The sequence below is a fragment of the Chenopodium album genome, chromosome 2, assembly GCF_948465745.1.
Source record: "Chenopodium album chromosome 2, dcCheAlbu1.1, whole genome shotgun sequence".
Taxonomy (NCBI): Eukaryota; Viridiplantae; Streptophyta; class Magnoliopsida; order Caryophyllales; family Amaranthaceae; genus Chenopodium; species Chenopodium album.
In genome coordinates, this window is record NC_137835.1 from 59,510,876 (window position 1) to 59,526,292 (window position 15,417).

Here is a 15,417-nt window from a genome sequence, read left to right on the forward strand (position 1 = left end):
TGTTGTTCATGAATGTAGTGGAGAAGATTATGTTGTTCCTCTTGGAAGTTGGATGTTTGAGGGAGATGATGATCATGAGTGTTCTTCTTTTGAAGATTTTATGATTGATTTTTATGCCCTCATTGGCAATGTGAGACCTTGTGGTGATGGAGTAGCTACCCTTTTTCCCTTATCTCATACCCCTTTTTCAAGAAGATTCAACCATATCCCTTACACTCCTATATCCCTCCCTTCCTTTGTTAATGAGCCTATTGGGAACCCCCTTGTCTATGATGATTTGTATGTGTCTCATTTGTCCTTAATTGAGGAAAAGGGAGATGTTGCCGCCCAAAAATATTTTGACGAGAGTTTGCCTTCTTTTTCTTCTTCTTCTTCTTCTTCTTCTTTTTCTTTTTCTTCTTATTTTGTTGAGTTTTCTTTTGATTCTTCTTCCTTCTCTTGGCATCTCTCTCCTCATAGGTGTGCACTAAGATTGTTGCATGCCTTATTTTTGTCATGTGCACACTTAATTTCTTATGAAATGTGTAGTAGTGCATTTGACAAGCTCTTGCGTTCGTTGCAATATTATTTACTAGAGCGGTCAAGCTTGGACCTTAAGCAAGCCTTTCTCGGGAAGTAACCCGTGTTTTATTGCTTTCATTTTCTTTTCTTTTTAGAATAGATTTTCTCTCATGGAAATGTTTGTGTGCCTTTTGCTAGGTATATGACTTGATATACTTTGGTGCTTTGATTTGGATCAAGAATCAAGGAAGTGTGACTCCTATTTTTGCTAGCATATGGAAGGCAAGGTTTAGTTCTTGAGGAAATTAGCTTTAAAAGGTTTAATTGGGTCAACTTCGGGTATTTACACCCACCTAATATCCGATAATATCCTTCCTTGCTCTTTCTCAAGTGGATGATGACTTGTTGGACGTATGTTGGTTTGTTGGATTGCTCTCCTTGTTTTCCCCTCCCATGGTTTCTATGATTTATGTTTGAGTGTATTGTCTCATTCAAGCTTGGGGGAGGGTATTCTATCATGTTTGATGGGATGTTGATTCACATATGCTATGCACCTTTGTATATGCTTTTCCATGTTCTTATATTTTGAAAAAATCCAAAAAGATTTTTGTTTCTATCAAGGCAAATTTGCAATGTATATTTGTTTTGTTCTTGCTTTGGACATAATACTTTTGGACTTGTATAGTTGAATGTTTTTCTTCTTAAATGGAAATGTTGTGCATGGTTTGAGAGTATGCTTGGTTGATTCTAGGATAAAGCATGCTAAGGTAGTTGGTTAGAACTAGTGGGACCATGAAACCGGATTCTACTTGTTTGTGGCATGTTGGTAGTTGCTTCCTATAGTCGAATTGACACCAATAGTGACTTTTTGCTTGACAGGGTAAAGTCGTATCCCCTAATCAAAAATAATTCCTAAGTCCTCTAACTAAAGCAGGTAGGGAAGTAGGGTCGATCTCCACAGGGAAACAAGTCTTTCTATTCCTAATTACCTCAAATAATCTAGATTATGAAGTAACCAATATTTATATTTGAGTATGAAACTAAACTACAAAGAATGAGAAAAGGGAGAAAACTATATATAAAGGGATCTAGGGCATAGGTTCACCAATAAATAATATTCCAGGGTAAAATATAATAATCATTCATCAAAGCATACATCAATCAGATTATAAAGGGCTTTCGCTACGTATTATAATCACACAATTAATTTACCGGTATTAAATCTCATCTTTCGAATCTCGACCTAACCATTTATAAATTAACCTGCCTATTGAAACTAGACCTAAACATCAATTCTCATCTGTCGAATCTCGAATCAATATTGTTAAACTCATGCATAAAAGATCTGCGCAAATCTAGTCACAGAGCATTAAACCAATCAATAGGAAATTAATCTAGCATTGATAATTAGCAACAATAAATTACCCCTTCATATTATTTATGGATCCCCATAAACCCTAGAAATAAAACTACTCACACATGGTAAAAACTAACTAATCAAAGCAATAAAATAAGACATGATTAAAGGAATAAAATAAATAACTAAGATTAAGAGAAGAGGAATCGTTACCAAAATAAATCTGGAATTAATGGAAATAATCAAGAACAAGAGTTGAGAGAGAGAATTCTAAGAAAATAATTAAGAGAGTAAAGAAAGAGTAAAAAGGAGGAGAAGAGATACTAAAATCGTATTACGGGGGAGTATTTATACTCCGTAAAAAAATCCTAAACTAAAACAAATTAAAACGACGTTAAGCGCCAACTAATAAAAACACGCGCCCGATCGGGCGAGGCACCGCCCGATCGGGCGCGCCATTTTTGCTCCCTAATACTAAACTCCCGCCCGGCCGGGCGCGTCACCGGGCGCCAGCCTAAGCTTCTCCCGCCCGACCGGGCGCGCCTCCGGACGCCAGCCTCTTTGGCCGGGCGGCTCAATTGGGCTAATATTTGGACTACGATTGGGCTCCAATTCTTCGGGCCAATCTGGATTTCCTCTTCCGGTCTTGAATACTCGGTCCAAATGCCCCGGTATCACCTATACCGAGCCCTTAATCACCGGTTCGATGGCTCTAACCGGCCCTGGGCTATAGAATCTGGTCGTGCTTCTCCAATGTTCGTGATTGCTCCAAAATATCTCGGGAAAATACTCCAAAAGCATAAATCCCTGCAAAAGTCAACCAAATCTACGAAAACACTAGAAAACACCAATTATTAGTAATAAAAGTGGCTCTAAATAGCTAAAAACACTACTAATTATGACCAAGGGACGGGGGTAAAATACTGTATAAAATAGACACATCAAACTCCCCCAAGCCAAACCTTTGCTTGTCCTTAAGCAAAGATCTCATCAATGAATCAATAAATATGCTTCACCCCAAAAAGTAAAAATCAAGCACAAACGATTCAGAGTAAATCAAATAAACATGCTCCAGAGTCAACCAATCAAATCCATCCAACTACCTTTCTTCCCTAACAATTGTCAAATAGAGCAAACCACAAGATCATATAGAATTCAAGACTAGTGCTCACACACTCAACTCTCATTTATGTGGCGAGTAAAAGATGTACTCGATCGCTCTCCATCCAACCCCTTTATGTGAACAATGCCCTCCCAACTCACACTCTCGTTTGTATAAAACAATGAACGCTCAATCCTACTAGTCGACTCGAAATATGCCAAATCATAACTTGCATTGATAAACAACACTTTCACATTCATACAATTCTATGCACAAAGGTCGGAAGGTCTTTAAAGCTTGTAATGTAAGGCTAGGGTAAAGGGTAGGATAAATTTGGGAATAAGTGAGAGAAAAGCTATGCTTAAAGGAGCCATATCCTAATAAAACTCATGATCAAAATAAATGGTGATCATACATCTCCTACATAACCAACTCTAACATCAACCAAATATACTCCAATTAATAAATAGTCCCAACTCTTACAATTTCACTCATAAGATATAATAATGAAGAAGTAGAGTGAATAAACAAACTTTATTTTCCAAACTTGAATTTTTTCATCGAAGCTCTATTTTTTTCTTTGATCAACCTCCAACTAGAACATTTGAACATTGAGTATTTTTTTCTTTTCTTTTGAAGTTCACTTATTTTTTTACATTTTTTTTTCTTGAACTTCTCTCTTTTTTTTCATAACATCATGCTTTATTTTTTTTCAAGAAATTATAACTCTCAAACTCATCAAAAATAAACATGAATAACAACAAAACAACTTCTCAAATCCCACCCAAATTGTGCTAATAATAAGCACACCACAAACTCCCTCACCTCACTCACTAATAGCTCCCCCAAGCAAAGCTTGGAACTAGTAACCAATGGGGCAAAATAGGCTTGTAATGCGGCTAATAAACAACAAAAGGTCAAGGCAACAACATGGGTAGCAAGAAGGGAACAAATGTAACTACAATATCTGGAGGCTACCTAAAAAGAACAAATGCCTTCGTCCTCCTCAATGTGCATAAAATGAATCATATAAATATTACTAATAGTTTCAAACCAATACTCAAATTCATTGACATACCAGGAACTATGGAACTATCACACATTCCTAACCAAATCAACTAGTCAAGCACTATATTCACAAGTAGTTGGACAAAGTTGACGCATATTAAGGTTTCAAGGCAATCAAACATCAAATCATGATCAACTAATCCACAATGCTTATCATCAAATACCAAGAATCAAAACAATTTTCTCAAGTAAGGGGCACAGGGAAGCATAATTTATAATTCATTGGAACGTATTTTTGAATTTTTTTTTATTTTTCAATTTTTTTTTTTTTGTATTTTTATATATATAAGAAAGCAATAAAACTAACCTAGAAAGCAAGAAATCTAACCAAAAATAAAAGAAAAGAGAAAAAGAAAGAAATAAACCAAACCAAAATCTCCCCCAAGCCAGAATCAAACAATGTCCTCATTAGCTCAAGACTAGCCCAGCATAGCTAGTCCTCATCATCCTCATCCATCGAGCCGAAACCTGCACCTCCACTGCCACCTGCACCACCTGCACCAGAAGAGCTACCACCAAAATAATCAACGTGAAAACTCCCTCCCCCCGCCGGTCCCCCGAAAGGAATGTCCTGGCCGTACCCAAAGAAAGAAGAATAGTCAGTGTAAATACCACGGGCAGTGGGATCCCTATCGTATCCCTGGGGTGGAGGCTGAAACCAGTCAGGGTGAATAGCATCGTCGGGAATGTTGCCCCGACGAGCATAATCATCGTACATAGGGTAGAGAGCTCTACCCTGGTTCCTCTCTAGGTACCCTAATCTCTAGTCTATGGAGCCTACCATCCTCCTAAGGTCAATATGTGAATGCTCGATACGTCCTAGGGCCTGACCTATACTCTGAAGATCCCAAACTGGGTCAGAGTCAACATGAGGGACGGAGTGGGACATACGAGGTGGAGAGAAAGCCACCTCGGGCTGAGGCTGGGGTGGTGGAACTGGTGGTGGTGGTGCCTGCCCCCTAGCGTTGGTAACTAAAACATCATAAGTGTAAGAAGGTTGCCCTGGGGGAAAGGCGGTCAAGTCAGGACTGGGTAGGGGAAAATGGGCAAAGGTTGCTCGTTCCCAGTCCGAATACACCAAAAGGGTGTCTGCTCGCTGTCCGGTCTAACCCACCCCACATCCTCAAAATACCTAGCAGTCATGTAGGTATCTGGTCCACAGTTGGTCAGCTGGTGGGGTCCGTCTACTACAAAACCGGCCTTTTTCACCGCTATTCGAGTGATAAGGCCACCTAAACGGATAGGGGTCTTGGAAGTGGTGCTGGATGTGGCATGCCTACTCAAATGGTGAACTATAAACCTACCTATGTTCAATTTCCCGTACCCGTACACATAGTGTCCTATGACAACTAGTTCGTTAGATTGAGCGTTATGGGGCTCGGCCCTACCTAAAAAACACAAACCCGCAAATCTTTGCCTGATTTTTGGGACAGGGTGGTGAATAGGTTTGGTACTAGCATGTTGGGGGTCGGGGGTAGGTAAACCAGTCAAAGCATAATATAAGTCACCCATTTTATAGTCCGCATGCCACTGGTGAGATAATTCAGAATTTAATTCAAAAATTTTACAAAATTCTACAAAAGTTAAACTAATATTTCTATTATTTAACCTGAAAAATAAATTTGGCCCATTTCTACTACTAACAACATGAAAAGTGGACAGGAATTCACAAGTAAGTTCTCAGTATGTAGGATAGTGCATATCAACAAATTTTCTCATGCCAATGTCATTCAAAAATCGTTTTACAAAATCATACAAACCAAATGATTCTAGAGTAGGGCGGTGTAACCACCGAGAAGGAATTACCTCACGACCGATCAAATGCTCTAGCCGTTCCTTTTGTTCTCGGCTCACAATCCAGATCATCGGCCAGTACGGGAGTTGCAAGTCCGGGTCGTATTCCTCCCTCGAACTGGAGCTCCTACCAAAAATGGACCTAGCCCTCTTTGAAGCCATGTTCAAGAAATGGGTTTGAAAATTTATTGAATTAAAACTGAAAAATTTTTATATGAAAGTGAAGAGGATGAAGAGAGGACCACAAATATGTAAAGAGTTTTGAATTTGGGTAAGAAACGGAGGAGAAATCTTAGAGAGAAGGTAGAGAGAATTTGAGTTTTAGAGAGAGAAAGTAATGGAGGAAAGAAGAAATGGAGAAAGAAAGAAGAAAAGAAAGAAGAAGAAGGGGGCGGATACGCTCGCGCCCGGTCGGGCGGTGGGTCGCCCGGTCGGGCGATCTAAATCATGAAAACTACGCTAACCCTCGCGCCCGGTCGGGCGGCGTTCGCCCGGTCGGGCGGCGTTCGCCCGGTCGGGCGGCGTTCGCCCGGTCGGGCGATCTTTCAATCTAATTTTGACCAAGTCTCGCGCCCGGTTGGGCGCCGTTCGCCCGGTCGGGAGCCGTTCGCCCGGTCGAGTGATCTATAATACCCAAATTCCTCCTGGTCTCGCGCCCGGTCGGGCGCCTTTCGCCCGATCGGGCGATCTTGAGGTTTAAAAAGTCGCCCTTCTCGCGCCCGGTCGGGCGAGTCTTGCCCGATCGGGCGGATAAAGTAGTCCGTATACGACGAATGCCGCGCCCGGTCGGGCGCCACTCTCCCGGTCGGGCGAAATTACTCTATTTTTAGACCTTGCTCTCGCGCCCGGTCGGGCGAGCTTCGCCCGATCGGGCCCGAGACTAAATCGTCCAAGTACTATTTTCTTCTTTCTTCAAAAATTGGCTAACTCTTTTCCTTCAAACACTTATAAAACTCATGAAATTCCCTCATCTCTCCTCTTATAAGAAAAAGAAAAGAAAAACTAGTCTAAAAAGCATTAAAAATACGGGTTGCCTCCCGCAAAGCGCTGGTTTATCTAGGTCTCACACGACCTTCTTACCAAGTACAATATCTAGGACACTTGGTCTAACGCTTGATCGGGTGGTTTCTCACCCGGTCTAGCGGTGTTCAGGCTGCGATGCGGCTTCCTGACATACCCTGTGGGACGCCAAATCACCTTATCTGGTGGATCCTCCTTGACTTGGACTGGGGGATCTTCAATGCTACGCACCAAAGATCCTTCTTTGATCGAGGATTGCTTCAAATTGTCATTGCGTTCAACAATTACAACTCGATCCGGCGGAACACTTACCGTAGGCTCGGTTTGCACAACTTGCTTGATCGGTTCCACCTTTTCATCCTCAAAACCAAGACCAACATTGTAGAGTGCTCTTTATATTGCATCGACTTCCTTTTGCCATTTGTCTATCTCATCTTAAAAGGATGCAACACAAGATACCGCCTCCAAGGGATCTTTTTCAAGAGCTTGGGGCTTGTTAGAATAATTTACAACCACATTAACACTAAAACATTTCTCCTCAGTCATGGAGCTTTTAGGGGCATTATTCAGATTAAAAACAACTTTATCATCCCCTACTGATAATGTTAACTTACCACTTCTTACATCTATGACTGCTCCTGCAGTGTTAAGGAATGGTCTACCCAAAATAATTGGGGTTTACATATCCTCAGCCATATCAAGAACAACAAAATCTACAGGTATATAAAATTTACCTACTCTGACGGGGACATCCTCTAAAACACCTAAGGGGTATTTGAAAGAACGGTCGGCCATTTGTAGAGTTATATTGGTAGCTTTTAATTTACCCATATTCAACTTAGAACACACAGATAATGGCATGACGCTAACACTAGCACCCAAATCACATAATGCATTATCAATCAAGAGATTTCCAATATGACAAGGGATAGAAAAACTAACCGGATCTTTTAATTTAGGTGGAGACTTATTTTGAAGTACGGCACTACACTCTGCAGTGAAAGCTACTGTCTCTACCTCACTAATAGACCTTTTCCTCGTCAATATTTCTTTCATAAATTTTGCATACGAGGGGATTTGTGTGATTAATTCAGTAAAGGGCATTGTTACCTTCAAATCTTTTACCACCTCCAGGAACTTACCAAACTGCTTATCCAAGTTTGTCTTCAACTGACGATTGGGGAAAGGAAGTTTGATAATTGGCTTTGGAGCATTATTATTCTTGTCTGGAGTAGCCACCTTCTCTGGAGTTGTACCCTGCAATGTAGAATTAGATATGTTAGTATTATCCTTTAGCCCTGCAGGACTATCAACTACATTGTTTGGTTTAATGGAATCAAGATTAGCATTATTTGATAAAACAGGTCCATCAACTCTGGGCTTAGAGGGCCCTTCATAGTTTGAACCACTCCGTATAGTAATTGCAAATGCTTGATCCGTAGGCCTAGTAGGTTGTGCCGGCAAGGCTCCCTGTTGGCGGGCTTGTAGAGTAGCGGAGAGTTGCGCAATTTGATTATCTACAATTTTATTATGCGCTAGAATTTGATCAATTGTCGCATCTCTGCTCTCCATGTGCTTTTGCATATTAGCCAACATTACTCTAATTTCCACCAGGGAAGGGTCAGAAGATGAGGAGGGTTGTTGTGGTTGGTTCTTTTGGCTAGCATTGGGATGATAATATTTCTGTTGTTGTTGCTGTGGCGCCTGTGGTTCTTGTGGTGGTGGATTTTGAACATTAGTGCTCCGGTAGGAGAGGTACGGATGATTCCGATACCCCGGATTATAGGTGTTGGAGTATGGGTTATTCTGCCCATAAGCTTGAAAGGAATTAACTTGCTCCACGGAACTCCTGCAATCCTGCTCCCAATGACCTACAATACCACAATTTTCACAGAAAGCCTCATTAGAATTATTATTAATCGCAGAAACATTGGCTACATTAGCAGTGCTCATATTATCTAATTTTTGGCAAATAGAGGTTAGTTGAGCTTGCAAAAAGGATACAGAGTCGACACTATGCTTCCCCTTGTTAGCGAATCCTCTAGGGTTCCCATATTGGGAATTGTGTATCGCCATGTCTTCAATAACCTGACCTGCATCATCAACATCAAGATTCATAAACCTCCCACTAGCTGCAGAGTCTAAAATTATTCGAGATGAATTTCCAAGGCCATTATAAAAGGCTTGGATTAACTGCCATTGTGCTAAATTATGGTGGGGGCAATCTCTTTGTAAATCCTTAAACCTCTCCCAAGCCTCATATAAAGATTCGTCGGCTTCTTGGGCAAAGTTCTGGATCGCACTCCGTAGTACGGCTGTTCTCTCTGCAGGATAATACTTGTTATAGAAATTCAGAACAAGAGTTTCCCAGTCAGTTATACCAAGTGTATTTCTATTTAAACCATTAAACCACAATTTAGCTTTTCCAGTTAATGAGAAAGGAAAGAGAATCTCCCTGATTTGGTCTTGAGTGACCCCGGCTTGTCTGATGGTGTTGCAATATTGACAATAGTCGGCAATGTGAAGATTCGGGTCTTCACCCTTGGCTCCACTGAATTGCTTCCTCTCTATCATCGTTATAAATTGAGGTTTAATTTCAAATTGAACCCCATCAAGAGTCGGAGTAGGGGTGAGATGTGGAAAATCCGCAAGCTTTGGTTGTGAATAATCACTAAGCTTCTTTGGAGCCGTCATCTCTGATTCTGCATCTGATGATGTCACTGAATCGCTAGAACCAGTTGGGGGATCGCGGTGATTATTGTTATTATCACCAGAATCCGCCAGGATTTGCTTGTAGAGATTTTTCTGTCTATGGAAGGAACGTTCAATCTCAAGATCGAATGGGATGTAACCTGATCTGGAACACCTGGGCATAAACAAAAAAAAAAACTAGAAGCAAATGTGAGATTTGTCTCAGAGAACTAACGCTCTCTAAGACAAAAAGGGAAATAATCTAGACTACAAAAACAATCAGAAATAAAAATAAAACCGTTTCCCCGGCATCGGCGCCAAATTTTGACATGGTAGAGTCGTATCCCCTAATCAAAAATAATTCCTAAGTCCTCTAACTAAAGCAGGTAGGGAAGTAGGGTCGATCTCCACAGGGAAACAAGTCTTTCTATTCCTAATTACCTCAAATAATCTAGATTATGAAGTAACCAATATTTATATTTGAGTATGAAACTAAACTACAAAGAATGAGAATAGGGAGAAAACTATATATAAAGGGATCTAGGGCATAGGTTCACCAATAAATAATATTCCAGGGTAAAATATAATAATCATTCATCAAAGCATACATCAATCAGATTATAAAGGGCTTTCGCTACGTATTATAATCACACAATTAATTTACCGGTATTAAATCTCATCTTTCGAATCTCGACCTAACCATTTATAAATTAACCTGCCTATTGAAACTAGACCTAAACATCAATTCTCATCTGTCGAATCTCGAATCAATATTGTTAAACTCATGCATAAAAGATTTGCGCAAATCTAGTCACAGAGCATTAAACCAATCAATAGGAAATTAATCTAGCATTGATAATTAGCAACAATAAATTACCCCTTCATATTATTTATGGATCCCCATAAACCCTAGGGACAGGGTAAAGTCGTATCCCCTAATCAAAAGTAATTACCTAAATCACCAACTGAGGTAGATAGGGAAGTAGGGTCGAACTCCACAGGGAAACAGGTCTTTTTAAGTCTAATTAATTAAAATAATCTAAATTATCTAAGTAACCAATATTTTAGATGTGAATTCTATACTACGAAGAGTGAGTTTAGGGAGAAAAGAATCAATAATAAGGAAACCTAGGGTCACAGGTTCACCAATAATTAATATTCCGGGATAGAACGAAGTAATTAATAATTAATAATGCGTAGATAATATGATTAACAGGCTCTCGCAATTTATTAACCAACATAGATCTAACAGGCTCTCGCAATTTATTAGACCTAAGTTCCTATTAAAAATAGCCTTTAATATTAAATCAACATCTGCTCGATTCATCAATTCAATATTGCTAAACATTCACAATCAAATTACATCTGCTCGATTCATAATCTAATTGCAAAGAATTAAAACAATTCAATAAGAAATTATCATGCAATATCAACACACTATCCCTTCATATTGATTATGGATCCCCATAAACCATAGAATTAAACTACTCACTAATCATCATAATTAAACCAAACAAATAAATAAATAAGAACATGAACAAGAAGACAATTAAATAGCTGAAATTAAAAAGGGAAGAAATTGTACTAAACTAAATCTGGAATTAATGAAGGAATTAAGAACAAGAGTTAGAGAGAAAAATACTAAGTAGAGAGAGAAAATCTAAGAGAAAGAAGGTACGTAATTAATCCGTACAAAACGTATATATCCTTCTCCTAAAATAAGAATTAACTAAACTTAATCAGACACTAGGAAAAACACGCGCCCGATCGGGCCCGCCTTTTTTTTCTACGCCCAATCTAAAGTGCCGCGCCCGATCGGGCGTATGCTTGCCCGATCGGGCCCGGTCTTCATCTTCAAGGCTTGGACTACGATTGGGCTAGATTACTCGGCCCAATCCATATTTCCTCTCGGGTCTCGAATACATGGTCCAATTGCCTCGTGATCCAAATAACCGAGCCCTTAATCACCGGCTCGATGGCTCTAACCGGCCTTGGGCTCCATAAGTGGTCGTGTTCTTCCAATGCTCGTAGTCGCTTCATAAAAATCCCGGGAAAATGCTCCAAAGGTGCAATTCCCTGCAAAACTTAACCAAAACTACGAAAACACTAGAAAACACATATTAGTAATAAAAGTGGCCCTAAAGGGCCAAAAACACTACTAAATATGACCAAAGGACGGGGATAAAATACTATATAAAATAGACATATCAAACTCCCCCAAGCCAAACCTTTGCTTGTCCCTAAGCAAAGAGCTCATCAATGAACATATAAAACATACTTCACCCCAATCAACAAATCAAAAGCCAACGATTCAAGGTAAAATTAAATGAACATGCTTCAACGTCAATCAATCTTATTCATCTACTCACCCTTCCTCCCCAACAATTGTCAAGTAGAGCAAACCACAAGAGCATATAGAATTCAAGACTAGTGCTCACACACTCGACTCTCATTTATGTGGCGAGTAAAGAATGTACTCGATCGCTCTCCACCCGACCCCTTTAATGTGAACAATGCCCTCCCAACTCACACTCTCGTGTGTATAAAAACATTGAACGCTCATCCTACCAGTCGACTCGAAATATGTCAAGTCATAACTTGCATTGAAAAACAACACTTTCACATTTACATAACTTCTATGCACAAGGTCGGAAGGTCTTTTAAGCTTGTAATGTAAGGCTAGGGTAAAGGTAGGATAAATTTGGGATTATGTGAGAGAAAAGCTATGCATTAAGGGAGCCAAATCCTAATAAATCCATGATAAAAAATAATGATCATACACATCTCCAACATAACCAACTTCAAACAACAATCCACCAAATATACTCCCAATAATAAAACAATCCCAACAGTCACAATTTCACTCATAAAAATATGATAATGTAGAACAAGAGTGAATAACAAACTTTGAGCTCATAACTTGAAATATTTACATTGAAACTCAACTTTTTTCCTTTCTTTTGATTAACCTTCACTTAGAGAATTTGAACATCAAGCATTTTTTTCCTCTTTTTTTTTTTCTTAGAAGTTCACTTTCTTTTTCTTTTCATATTTTTCACTTTTTTTCCTTGAACTTCTTTTTTTCATCACACTTTTATTTTTCTCAAATATATACAACTTTCAAACTCATAAAAACAAAAATATGATCAAGAACAAATTACTTCTCAAAACCCACCCAAATTGTGCAAATAAAGTGCACACTACAAAACTCCCTCACCTCACTCACTAATAGCTCCCCCAAGCCAAGCTTGGGACTAGTAACCAATGGGGCAATTAAGGCTTGTAATGTGGCTATAAACAATAAAAGGGAACAAGCAACAACATGGGTGACAAGAAGGGAACAAATGTATCTAATACTCTTAAGGCTACCTAAAGAATGAACGCCTTCGTCCTCCTCATGTGCATAATAAAAAGTCATGAAACACTACTCATAGTTGTAGATCAATACTCGAATTCATTGACATACCAGGAATTATGGAACTATCACACATTTCCTAACCAAATCAACTAGTCAAGCACTATATTCACAAGTAGTTGGACAAAATTGACGCAAGTTAAGGAATCCAAGCAATTAGACTTCAAATCATGACCAACAAATCCACAATATTCATCATCAAATACCAAGAATCAAAACAATTTTCTCAAGTATGGGGCACAGGGAAGCATGATTTACAATTCATTGGAACGTATTTTTGAATTTTTTTTCAATTTTTTGGTATTTTTCATATATAAGAAAGCAATAAAAAAACTACACTAGGAAAGCAAATAAAAACTATACTAGAAAGCAAATAAAGGGAGAGAAGGAAGAGAATTTCTAAGATGAAAGAACACCCCCCCCCAAGCCAAATCAAGCAATTCCCTCATTGACTTGGGAGAGTAGCCTACTCCTCATCCTCATCCATCCTAGAGTACCCCCCACCGTGGCTAGAGCCGGCCCCTCCATGGCTAGAGCCACCACCACCATACCCCGAACCACCGGCATAATAGTTAGGGTCTACATTCCCACCCATACCCCCATATCCGTGGACCGAAGAGTAGTCCACATAAGTACCATAAGCACCGGGGTGAGAATACCCTCCTTGGGGGTATTGGAACCAATCGGGAGTAAGGGAATCGGGAGGAATAGCCCCCCGACGGGCATAATCATCATACATGGGGTAAAGGCCCCTCCATAGGTTCCTCTCAATAAGATCAACCCTCCCATCTAGGGTGCTTAACCTAGAGTCTAAGTTTTGCATCATGCCCTCTACCCTTCCTTGCCCCGTCTCAATGCGGTCTAGCTGGCTCCTAAAAGCCGAAAAGTCATATGGGGCATTTGGGTCGACATTGTAATCGACCGAGGAAGTGGGCATGCCGTAGGTGAAAGGTGGGGGTGGTTGGTAGTGGGGTGAGTGGTGAATGGGGGATTGATGAATGGGGGATTGGTGAGGTTGTGGTGAGGGGTGAGGAGGTTGAACCTCACCTTGACCATCTAACTCGAAAGTGTAAGAGGGCTTCCCCCTCTCAAATTTGGTCAAGGCGGGGTTGGGTAAGGTAAAGGCTTGGTCCCTCCTACCCGATTGTCGGTGGACAATCCACCAAGTATCACTCCCCACCGGTAGTACCCAATTCAAGCTCCCTAAATAGGGTAGGTCCATTAGGTTCGATCCCACAACTTTCCTATGGCCATCGGGGTTCCAACCTAAGTGTTTCCTAGCTATATGGGTCACTAACCCCCCAAAGTAAATAGGCGCTCTAGACCTACTAGCCTCGGCCGCATTGGCCGCCCTTTGGAAATGGTTGGCTATCCTATGGGGTATATTTAATTTTTCAGCATTAGGAATTATATAGGAAGCCAATAATTCCAATTCATCCCTCCGAACATTTGCCGGTTCATGCCTCCCAAAAATGGTGAGGCCGACAAATCTTTGCCAAAGTTTGGGGACGGGATGTTGAATCCACGTCCCTTTGGCATGTTGGAGGTTCACCAAATCCTCCCCTGTTAACCTCTTATAGACCACGGCGGTGTGGTCTTGCGAGGGTTCAATAGGCTTGTCCGATTTCAAGTCAAACAACTTACCAAATTCTTTTAAAGTTAATCTCACATTGTTGTTTAACAATCGAAATTGGACATGAGTGATAAGTGCATGCATTTTGATAACATTAAAACTTGATATAAATTCCAATGTTAAATAATCATAAGTATCATGGCACATTTGAAACAAACCACTCATGCCTATGCCCTTAAACAATTTTTCTACGTATTTATCAAGACCTAGCCTAGCTAAAGTAGGATGATGAATGAAACGGGTAGAAATTACCTGACGATCGATGAGGTTGATCATCCGAACCCGTTGCTCCTCCGAGGTGATTACAACCTCCTCCCATCCCGGAATTTGAAGGTCCGGGTTGATTGTTGGTTGTGGTGCACTACAGCTCTCACCCCTTTGATTTCTTGAACGCTTGGAGGCCATTATCTTTGAAAATAGTAGAAAATTTGAGGTTTTTCTCTCTTAGGGTTTGGGAAAAGTTGAGAGAAAATTGGGGAAAATTAGTATAGAGTGTAGAGGAAGGTGAGGGGAGATGGAATATGTAAAAAATTTTGATTTTGGATGGAAGAATTGGAGAAGATCTTGGATTGAAGTGTAAGTTTAAGGTTTAAAAATGGAGGTTTTAGAGAGAGAAAGTAAATGAAGAAGATGAAATAAGGAGGAAATGAGGAAATAAAGAAGAGAAAATAAAATAAAGGGGGTCGGCCTGATGGCGCGCCCGATCGGGCGAAAGTGCGAACATCCAGAACTCAAGTTGCGCGCCCGATCGGGCGTGAATGCGAACGAATTTTCGCCCTTTTTCTCGCCCGATCGGGCGAGCTTCGCCCGACATTTCTTTTTCTTTTACTCGATTT

The 15,417-nt window shown here is 40.2% G+C and overlaps 1 non-coding gene across 1 annotated transcript; it reads left to right on the plus strand.

Moving 5' to 3' along the window:
• The first annotated feature begins 9,048 nt into the window (after positions 1-9,048).
• Positions 9,049-9,155, plus strand: LOC145607857 (small nucleolar RNA R71). Its single transcript, XR_014105650.1, has one exon. It is a non-coding gene; the product is annotated as a small nucleolar RNA R71 (small nucleolar RNA).
• The last annotated feature ends 6,262 nt before the right edge of the window (positions 9,156-15,417 follow it).